Below are 12,117 nucleotides of genomic sequence, written 5' to 3'. Positions count from 1 at the left end.
TATTTGAGTTGTATCTTGACACACCTTGCATTTTTGTTTATTTTCCTTTCCATGAAACATAAAATTAGTTCTCATAACTATGTCCATTCAATTCCAGTCAATTTATTAAATAAAAATATTCTTCTTCACACCTGTGGTCAACATTGATTCAGTTTTATTCTATGCACTGATAAAAAAATCCATGTTTTGGTAAATTAATGAATTACTCAATAGGAAAGCAGTAAATATGCATTCTTGTGTTTATTGACTTGTTCACTATGGCTGAATTACTGTTGCATTTGTATGTGTCTAATAAGTGTTAATGCAATGAACATGGTGAGGATCAGCTCACAAACATCTGGAGCAAACTAGACATTTCACATAAAGTTATACAAAACAGCAGATGGTGTGTGCGTGTGTAAGTGCATGCACGCCTAGTTTATTCAACTTGCACTAAAATGTAACTTTTCATCCTTATATGAATTACACAATTGCCCAAATCATCTCTTTCAAAAAATAAATCTCTTAACATAATGCATTATATATGCTGTACAGGTTTCCCAGGTCATATTTCTTAATGCAGCATGTGCCTCCACACATTCCACGCAAGAAAAAAGTTGTGTGGTTTGATATATTGATCTTTTTTTAGTTGGTTGGGGGGGTTGGGGGGGGCATTGGTTGTCTGTCGAGCTAGCACACATGCTAACAGTAACAGATCTCTCTGTTGTGGCTGACTGCCTTCACTAACTGCCCCATTTTATTGAGTAAATTTAGTCTGTCAGTTCCCATGCTGGGAGCATAACTCACACATAACACATAATCATACAGGAAAACAAGGATAAAATAATCTTGTCAGGGCTCTAAAAGTGATTGCTGGATGCTACATTCTCCAATCAATACACTAATTCTGCAATTTATACTGCTGGCTATAGCAGAGGAAGGCAGCTCTGATATGGTATTTCTTGGCTCACTGACCAACTTTGACCTCCGGTGTGTGCGTGAGTGTGTGTGAGTGAGCTTAACGTGTTTTCCTGCTTTAAGAAATCGCCCAGAAGCATTGAGAGAGCAGCGCCTGACATTTAAGTTCAGGCCCAAAACCCAAACTGATTAATTCCAGCGAGCACAAGCTCTCCTGCTCTTTTCCCAGGCTCTGTCTTTATGGCTGCAAAATCCTTTCTCTCTGCTGCTGATGGACGGCGAGCAACATAAAAGCTATCCAGTGATTTTCTGCTTCTTATTCCTCTCGTCTGCTTTTTATGGGTGAACGGTGTGTCTTGTTCGCCCTGGGGGCATTACGTTTTCTCTGATGAGGTTGGTCGTTTATTAACAGATTTAATAAGACATGCTCAGAGATTTCCAATCTCAGCTGATTCCCCTTAAACAGGTGTTTGATGGGATTTCAGAATTTGGAATTAAAGCATAAATATCATGGGGAATCAAATTTTTCCTTGGTCTTTTGAGATAAAATAGTTCATTGTTGTATGAAAGCATAGAGTAAGTTTTAGAACTCAATTTCCCCTTCCCCATATATATATATATACATTCCAAGTTAAGTGTACATTATGGACATGTCTGTCAAACATTTGGAATAATTTGAAATTTATTTGAGAAAGATTCAGTTTAGAAATGTATTTTAAAAAGGTGTCATGAATTGAGACACCAAAATTTTCAGTCAGTCTGAAATCAGTTTATAATGAAGCCAATTGACAGCTTGTGGTATCTTCTATTCTATGATGTAATAGTGAGGATGAGCACCACCTCTGTAGAAGAAGATCAGAGCCTGCTTTGACATCACTGCCTGTTTAGTCCCACCCACCAATTTTACATCATTTCCTGTCCATAATACCTCAGTAAGAACTCTGCCTTTTCTTTACTTAATTTTACTGCAGATTTGTTTACAAATAAGACACAGTTAGACACAGGATTTACAAAAAGACTGAAACTAAAAGACGAGACTGTGATTGGATCTAACAGGAATGTCGCTTTGCTTTTTTCTGTTAAACAGATTGTTTGTAATGTACTTACAGTATTTATGCGTTTTTAACCTAAATCACAGCAGTGCCCATCCGTGAAGGATGTAGACTGTCAAATATATATATATATATATATATATATATATATATATATATATATATATATATATATATATATATATATATATATATATATATATATATAATTATAATAATAATTATAATAATTATAATAAATATAAACATAAAAACAGGCATTTCATGACCCCTTTAAAAAGATCACTGATCAATTAAACAGAAAAAAAGTATCCTAGAAATAAAGACAGTTTATTTCAGTTCACTTCATGTTGTACTGTCCATATCGCTTAACTTCATAAACTGTTTAGCAGCTGTTTCTTTAGTATATAAAGCTGCGGTGTCAGTTGTAAGGAAATGCTAAAGCCCAGCAATGCTATTGGACTTTAACACAACTCTGCAGAAAAAAAAAAGAAAAAAAAAAAAAATGCTTCTAGAGTTGCAAGCACTTTATTGTTGATCTCTTTCACTGCATGTGTCTGTATTTGATGGACAGAATATGGATGTGTGAAAGCAAATAAACAAACAGCCCTAAGTTTGCCCTGCTGGATTTTCCTCTTTATCTATATTTTGTCATCTGACATGACTGGATGTGTACAACAGAACCTGGAAAACAGATATTAAAGCCCAACATGAGCAGCTTGTCCTTTGGTTGATCTTGTCATGCAGTGAGCTCTGTTCTATTATTGTCCATATAAATACAGCTTTTTTTATCATCCTATTCTCCATCTTGGATAAGCTTGTTGCTATACACTGTGGGATTGCCCTTGACCCAAAAAGAAAAATTATGTCATTAATTACTCAACATCATGACATTTCAAACCCCTAAGACATTCATCTTTGGAACAAAAATTAAGGTATTTTTTATTGATAATTCAGCAATTCTTCTCCTACTTGTCACTCTAGTGCAATTTTGGAGAGTATCAGTATGCTCTTTCCTCTGAAAGTGGAAGTGACGTGTGGCCAAGTATGGTGACCCATTCTCAGAATCTGTGCTCTGATTGTGCTCTTTGATTTTAACCCATCCAAATGCACACACACCAGTGGACACATCACTGCTGCAGCACCTAGGGGATTGAAACCTTGCTCAAGGGTCTTACTTCAATCTTGGAATTGAATGTAGAGAGAGGACTGGTTTTACACTCCCCCCACCAACAATTCCTGCCAGACCTGAGACTCAAACCCAAGACCTTCGGGTTACAAGTCCGACTCTCTGTCCATTTGGCAACAACTGATCCAAAGTTCCACAGCGTGAGACTCAAACCCACAACAACACATGCTTTGGAGCCAGTGCCACTCAGCTGACAATTAAAATTCGGGGAAAGTGCACATGTAGTCCCCACCAGCAAAAATTATGCAGCTGAGATTCTCTCATGTGGAGGATTCATTAAGGTCAGAGAGGGATGATCCTCACTTAAGGACAGGTAAGTGAACGTAAACATGCTGTCTATTGAGGGTCATAAAGCTCTCAGATTTCCTCAAAAATAATGAATTTTTTGTTGCGAAGATGAACCAAGGTCTTATGGGATCGAAACACAGCGGCGAGTAATTAATGACAGAATTTTCATTTTTTGAGTGAACTAACTCTTTAAGAAGTACACCTTTAAAGTTAAATAAAATAATAAAACAGAAGTAGCAACTGATCTTTTATACCGTAGTGTGACAGTTTTGTAAATATTGGATGAGAACTTAGTTATATGCATTGGTGGTTGATTGGATTTTTATTAGGTTAAGTCCTGTAGCAACTGATCTTTTGTTCAACTGAGGGAAACTTGACAGCTTTGGTTCCCAGTCACATACGTTTGAGTGACCACTCTCATAAGTGGAATAATACTGGGATTCAAAAAGGATCAGTGGACATGTCTGGTATTGTGCTGAGTGGATTTGCACAGGAGAGCAAAGAATGGAGGAAAGACCATCCATTCTTGCTTTGTTGCTGTTCCAACGAAAATCCCTGGCTGTACCATGAATCATTTGAAGTGGGAATGTGCTATTGCAGGAAAGAAGGGGACTCCATGGGAAGGAGGTTTGTTTAAGGACGTGTAAAAGATGACTATCCCCCATAACCCCAAAATGTAAATTTGAACCTTCACTGTTCCATCTGAATTTGTATCCATCAGGAAACCATCAGGGCTCTGTGTTTTTCCATCCTGGAGGAGGATAAACACTAGAGAACTGCCCTAAGCATCAAACAGATCCACTTAGGGATTCAGGCGCTCCTGAATAAACCAAACATACTGTACAGGATCAAGTCAGGCAGAGCTGCACACTATATACTGTCACAATAGAGTAGAGTAGGAGAAAAGAGTTTGTGCACAGGACAGAAAATGTTCCCTGACGTATGCAAGTTGAAGGGATGAGTGAATGGAAAGAGGGAATATGTGAGTACTCATGCTATCCTCTCACTGGGGTTAAAAAGGATCTGAGGGAAGCCTGTTGTCTTCACCGGAAGGTTCAGTTCTAACATTTTATGAGGACATAACAAGGTCCAAACATTTAAATAAATAAATAAATAAATGTTCACAATAAGATCTATAACGTATTCAGAAAACTGATATAGTGAATTGTCATTTCATGCTGACAAAAGAAAAAAAAAATAATAATAAAATAAACAAAAAGCCTAGAATGGCTTATCACAGAGTAATATGTAGTTATGTATCAGTTTAATAATTAAGCACAGCCAATACACTTATGTACAAATACTATTAGGTACACTTTTCCCCCCTTTCAATTTCTGACTTAAATGATACTGGTGTATCATTTACAGAGGTGGTGTCTAATTGGACCAACAGGAGATGACAGTTAACAGTTATGGCAGCTGTCTCCACACAACTTTGGCCTGAACTTTGAACCCCCAATTCAACTAATACCTTCAGCCAAACCCATTCTCTTCATAACAACTGTGACCAATTAAGCTTGCCAATTATGAAATCATATATAAAATATCCACCCCCCTGCTGTGAGTTGTGCCTCATTGGACTCTCCTCCTGTGAGAGTGGACGAAACGATGGGTCCCCCATGCTATGCTGGAAGAGGGGGGTAATGATCACTAAACATCACTGGTCAATTACAGCAGGAGATTGGCATGCTGAAGCATGACCTTTGCTGTGGTTACCCTCTGAATGGATCCTGGTGTGTGTGTGTGTGTGTGTGTTAAGATGATAATGTGATGAGTAGATGGGTTCAGGGCTGTTGAAAAGATTCAAATTAGAATATTTCCAAAAGTAACCTGACAGAGGATGATGTTTATGGATGTCTCCTTGTTCGTTATTCATGTAAAAATAGATAACGAGCTGAATATAGGGTTGCATCTTTACTTCCAGTAACACATTAACTGCTGTTCAATTTTGATGGTGTGCAAGTGAAATGTATGTCTATTGCGAGTGTTTCCCAATAATTTTGTGGTGACATTTTTATATTTTGCTCCTGATTTAATCAGTAAGCCATTATATGCAAAGTGAATGCATACAAAATAAGTACTGCACTGGAGAAGCTTTGGCAAGCTTTAGCCTCTAAATAGTAAAACTTGTTAAAAAAAAAATCATATATTCAAAAAACAACAGCAACAAAACAAATAGGATGTAAAATTTTTAAAATTTGTATAGAAAAACAATAACTGACTAATAGAAAGCAAATAAACTTTACTAGTCTTTACAAAGTCTATTATGTCACCTTTTCTCTAGTTTAAACCTCCATGCCATTGCAGTGAAGGAGTATAACCCTGACACAATGTCCTCTATCCCTTGAGACATCAGACCCTCTCCAAGCACACGCAGGTAAATTACCCTGAGGAACAACAGCCCTTGAAGTTTAGGATGGGGAATAATGAAACCATATTGTGCGGACCCCTGAACTGACCTGTTTATGGAGGCGTACAGGCAACACATTGGAAGAACGTCCTCATCAGAGTGAGTCTGTTCAGTTCCAGCATTAAAGAAGGGAGAGGAAGACACACTGGCCGGGTGCTGACCCTAATCTGGGAGAGAGGAAAAGAAGGCTGCTGGGGTGAAACTGGTCAGCTGGACTGAACCACCAAGCTCTGGGACAATGATGGCTGTACAGAGGGCCAGTGCATACAGAGATTGACATTAAAATATATGGGCACATATACATCTAGAACACACAAGTAGAATTTTATATTTATTTATTTATTTGTTCATTTATTGTGATATTATTATTATGTTATTATTTTTATAAACTGTTCATGATTTTCTTAGTATAGACTAAAAACAAATTAAATCTCTTTATTACCTTAATTGTTTGCTCTAGACAGAAATGAGATTAAACAGATTTTTAAACATAAAAGATTCATAGATCTCTATTTATTTATTTGTTTGTTTGTTTGTTTGTTTGTTTGTTTGTTTGTTTGTTTGTTTCATATAAGGGCATCCCCAGAAGGAGATTTTGTCAGATTAGCTCACTTTTGTGGTTTTACTTAGCTAACTTCTGAGATTATTTTGTCCTAGTAGGTTAAATGGGTTAGTTAATCGAAAAATCTAAATTATGTCATTAATAACTCACCTCCAAACCTATGAGACCTCAGTTTATCTTCAGAACACAGTTAAAGATATTTTAGATTTAGTCCGAGAGCTCTCAGTCCCTCCATTGAAGCTGTGTGTACTGTCTACTGTCCATGTCCAGAAAGGTAAGACAAACATCATCAAAGTAGTCCATGTGACACCAGAGGGTCAGTTAGAATTTGTTGAAGCATCGAAAATAAATTTTGGTACAAAAATAGCAAAAAATTATGACTTTATTCATCATTGTCTTCTCTTCTGTGTCTGTGTGAGAGAGAGTTCAAAACAAAGCAGTTTGTGATATCCGGTTCGCGAACGAATCATTCGATGTAACCGGATCTTTTTTAACCAGTTCACCAAATCGAACTGAATAATTTGAAATGGTTCACGTCTCCAATATGCATTAATCCACAAATGACTTAAGCTGTTAACTTTTTTAATGTGGCTGACACTCCCTCTGAGTTCAAACAAACCAATATCCCGGAGTAATTCATTTAATCAAACATTAAACTGACTGAACTGCTGTGAAGAGAGAACTGAAGATGAACACAGAGCCGAGCCAGATAACGAACAAAGGTAAACTTTACAGGACATTGACTTGTCCAGGAGCAGGAGAGAACATCACTGGACAAACCCTAACACCTAATACCATTTAAATAAATAATTGAATAAATAAATTAATTAATTAATTAATTATACACACACACACACACACACACACACACACACACAAATAAAGGTGTCCCTTTTTACCATAGATGCTCTGGTAAATTATTATTTTTAGTTTTTTTTCTGCTCTACAAAACACCTTTCATTTGTCACAGTGCAATGTTTGCAATCTCTATCATCCAACAATGGGACTTAACACACTCTGGCTCTCTCTCTATATCGTGCCTCACAAGCCTGGTGGAAAAAAAAAAAAAAAAAAAAAAAAAAAAAAAAAAAAAAATATATATATATATATATATATATATATATATATATATATATATATATATATATATATATATATATATATATATCCTGTCTATCGCCTCTTGTCTGATCTTCTGAATTCGATTTAGCACTCTTTGAATTGTAACAACAAGATGTACCATTTCCACCTACTCTCTCTCCTCTCTACTAAAATCTAGAGCATTAAATTGGTTCAATTGGCTAAGGCATCTATAAAGTGTGTGAGTCTAAATGTGTGATAAGGCTCTGGGCTCAGTGGGCTCTTAAGGGTCTCTCTGAAGTGTTTGTCCCATCATCGGTTAACGTGGATACTGAGAAAATCCAGGATAACAAAATCCAGTTCATGGATTTCTGGGAGCTTTAATAGTATCTGTAAAACCTGCACTTGTGTATTTGTGTGTGTCTCTGTGGGTTATTGTACAGGTTTTATTGGGGATGTTCAGGTGTTTACTGAAATTAACTAACAGTTAAACTTGTATAGATGAGATAATACAGCTGAGCATGACTGTGTGTAGGAGCATATGGTCTGAGGCCTGTGCAGTTCAGCAAGAATAAGTTGTAAAAAATGGCAATGACTTTTAATGAGTAAATACTTATGTTGAAGTGTTGATTATGACTGTTTAAAATTATATTGTGAGTGGTTTGTAATTAAGAGGAAAAATTCTTTGTAATTGGTAGTTTGTAATTAAGAGGCACATTACAAAATAATAATAATAATAATAATAATAATAATAATAATAATAATAATAATAATAATAATAATAATAATGTTGTAACTATTTAGTGAATTCAAATCTAAAATAAATGTAAATGAGTATATGAACCAAAATAATTGATTTTATTCAATTATCTGTGCAGAACTGGGTAAAATCTTTAAAGACAAAAGAAGTTTAAGAAAGTAAATAACAATTTTCTCAAGAAAATCTATTCAGAGCAGTGAAACTGGTCATGTGCTCAGTACACACTGCATGCAAGCTGTTTTTGCATCGGTTGCTTCATTAATTTAAAAAGTTACAAAATAGCTCTATTGAAATTCTAATTATTAGCTTCACTACTTGCACACTATTGTAAAACCTGTGCCTTTTTCTAAATTTCCTATGTTTTCTGTAAGCCCTATAATAATCCAAAATCTTGGACAGGTATAAACTTAGGATCAGTTTGATCCTCATTGAGAGACCACAATTTTGGGGTCAGATTTCGGGACCAATTCTCACTATTAACTACGAATTTTGCCTCAATAAACTGTAATTTACTGTTTATTTATAGTTAGTAAGCTAGTTGATACATTCTGGTATGGGGTAGGATTGAGAGATCTAAAATTTGATCATGAGGCTATAGGACATTAATAAGTACTAACAAACAGTCAAAACTAGTAATATGTATGCTAATGAGCAACTATAGTGTAAGCAATTCTGGTAAACAAGCACGAGACAACAGTGTTAAAGAGACATATTAGTTTTATCTGAACTCTCCCTAGATGTCTACAACCAAGTGGTTCTACATGCAAAATCTAATCTGATATGTAGGTCTCAAAAAAGCTTTCTTTGCGACAGAAATCTGAATATGAAAATAAAGTGAAGTGCTGTTAGTACACAAGATTTCCATCAATCCCGAGTTGTTAAGAGGACAAAGCAGTTGTGCCTTTCTGAGGAAGGAATCAATAAGTGTTAAAAGGGAATATGTCTTCAGCACTGACATCTCGTTACAGGCCGTTCTTGTCTTTTGTCCTCCGTGACATCATCTTTGCGAGACAGACAGCAGGAGAGCAGGCAAGTCTCAATCGGGAAAAGGAGAGAACTGTCATTCCACGTCAGTAGCTGTTACAACCCGCACAACCCAGAGCATGGCTTTCCAAACATGCAGTTAAATATTCCTGCAGGAATTTGGCCTCCGAGAGCAGCCGGCAGCCCTCGACTCCGATATTGCGCTCAAATTGGCAGGCGGAGCGTGTGAACCGCGAGGGGAGCCTGAACAGGGTAACCTATCCCTCCTGGCCTCTCGGGAGCCACTTGGCCAGCTTTCATCCACATAATTATAATAAATTTGACATTTCATAGATAATATTGATTTCTTTATTTTAGCATTTCACCGTAGGTGACAGACCGGCGTCAGGAATGAAATTTCTATTGATCTTTCAGGCATTAATCCCTCATGTGTATGTGATCATTTTTATAAGACCTTTTACTGCGTATAAATCAATATTTCATATCTGCGGCCGTACCAGAGGAGATGTCATATTTGTAAACTGTGGCTTGACACCAACAATTCTCTTTCTTGTTCTGCTGCAACTGTTCAAGACCAGTCAATTTGAGAGGTTGCAGATGGAGGAGAGATATTGAAAGGAGTGAGAGCCGATGAATTATTTCCGCTTTTCCAAACAGACATAATTATGCCCCGCTTAATGATGAAATAGCATATTTGGAGGCAATTGGAGAGTGTGTCAGTGGGTGGTAACTGATGAATAATTAAAATGAATTGGTGAACTGTTTTGATTGATTAGCTCTCTCCTGTACTGAGGAATATTGACCACAGCACTAATTTGACTGCTAATTTCTTTCTTTTTGTTCTTAACTAGTCCTGCAGTGTGTTTTGCTGTCAAAACTTTCTCAAAGCACAAAGACAAGTGCTAATATCTTGTTAGCATTCTAATGAATTTTGCAAGCATCTCACCTGAATTTTAAATGGTTTTCCCAGACACTTCTGTCATCATTTCATCATGTTGCTCCACAGCTTGCATGAGTTGCATTTTCACTCTGTGCGTGGCAGAATGTCTGAGCTGATATTTTACAGATCTATTTTATTGAAATTCCTAAAAATTAACAAAAAATAAATAAATAAAAACTAAACTATAGACTACACAAAGTACAATTTATTACAAACTCATTTTGTATGTCTCTCTTGACACATTCAGTTCATGAAGGTCTTTCCTAATGAGCTAATGATCTAATCAGGTGGAGATATAGAAAATGTGCAGAGCTATGGATCCTCACCAGGACCAAAACCGAAAGCCACTGCAATGTTTTAAATCTTTTAAACTTTACTGCATGCCACTGCTCTCAGATCTCAAGTTGGTTCAAACTGTTCCAAAATATTTATAATATCGTGCAATAAAATGATATCATTTGATAAACATTTCTCTAAGACTGATGTATATTTGATACTGTTTTTTAAATGAAAAAATGCATGAATAATCAAATCTAAGTTGTTTTAGCACATAAATGTTTTAATGTAAGTAAGCTTTTAATATTACTTATTCAATAAATATTATTCTAGCATTTGTGTGTGTGTGTGTGTGTGTGTGTGTGTGTGTGTGTGTGTGTGTGTGTGTGTGTGTGTGTGTGCGTGTGTGTGTGTGTGCAAAGATTTCACAGCAAAAACAAGGGAACCATGACCTGCAGATTTCAGAGTTTTTACATTCAGAAGACAGAAGGCATATACTGGCCTGTATACAACAGGATTTTCAGCAAAATGTTGAACATGTTAATAATTTAGAGTCCTTAAAAATTTAAACACATTATTTTACAAACAACAGCATCTTTTCACATTCCACACTGCCGATTTAAACACATCAGGTATGCAAACACATAAAGACTTATTAAAATGCAATTATATATTAGAAATAAAGCATGCAATAGTTATTTGAATTTAACATTGTTTTATCATTTATATGAGTGGAAACATTCATAGTAAGAAATCCCATGTTCGATAGACAATGACAGAATCTTCAATTTCAGATGAACATGGAATATGCTGAACACAAAACAAAATTAGAGAAATTCTGCTGAATCTTTGTATTGTTTCCAACAGAATTAAATTCACTTATGTCATATACAATGACCCTTCCCTCATAAATCATTTCAAACCATTCTATTGTGAGATATTTCACTGTGAATCCAGGAGAAAATGCAGAAGTGTTTTGAGGAAAATGCGATCACCTGAACACAGCAGACACATGACCTTTTCCTGCTTTTTCCAGAACATGTCCCTCTCTTCACAGCCGTGGCTCCCTGAGAACCTTCGGCAAAGGCCACTCCATTAAGAGCATATGCTAATTCCACCATCTATGCCTAATTGATGCTATTTTACCAAGTAAACAAGACTTCTGTCTACTGCAGATCTGTTTCTGCCAGTGCAGAAATCTCAGCAGCACTTTTCACTATAATTTCTCCACAGAGAAACTCTGCTATTGTTGGGCCATTATTGCAAATTATACGGTTTTTCCTACTGAGACAGGAAGTGTTATTCTCTCTTTTTAAGGCCATGCTTCACTTTTTGTCTCTCATGTTCATCTTTTTTTCTTTTTCTTTTTTTTTTCTTTTTTTTTTCCATCTCTCTCTCACATCAGGAGGTGTTGGAGCATGTGTGTTAAAGCAGGATGACAGACGTGTTACAAAAGTGTGACACACAACACCATGGTGATTTGTCAATCGCATTGGTGCCCCCAACAGAGAAGCGCTGTGCAACAGTACACAAGAAGCAACACATGGAAAAATTACACACAAGTTCATAAACTTCCAAATATAGTGAGCTGCTTACCCAGGCAGAAGTAGCTGCTGCTAGTCTCAAGACTATTCCGAATGGCATGAAAAAAACAATTTAGAAGTTTTGTTAATTTAGTT

General features: G+C 36.2%; 1 pseudogene; it reads left to right on the top strand.

Annotated features, from left to right (window-relative positions):
- The first annotated feature begins 3,886 nt into the window (after window positions 1-3,886).
- Window positions 3,887-4,379, top strand: LOC113108095 (SUMO-conjugating enzyme UBC9-B pseudogene; annotated as a pseudogene).
- Window positions 4,380-12,117: the final 7,738 nt, after the last annotated feature.

This window comes from Carassius auratus, chromosome 9 (genome assembly GCF_003368295.1).
Source record: "Carassius auratus strain Wakin chromosome 9, ASM336829v1, whole genome shotgun sequence".
Classification (NCBI taxonomy): Eukaryota; Metazoa; Chordata; class Actinopteri; order Cypriniformes; family Cyprinidae; genus Carassius; species Carassius auratus.
The sequence above is the reverse complement of the archived record's forward strand: the minus strand, read 5'-3'. Positions and strand labels throughout refer to the sequence as shown.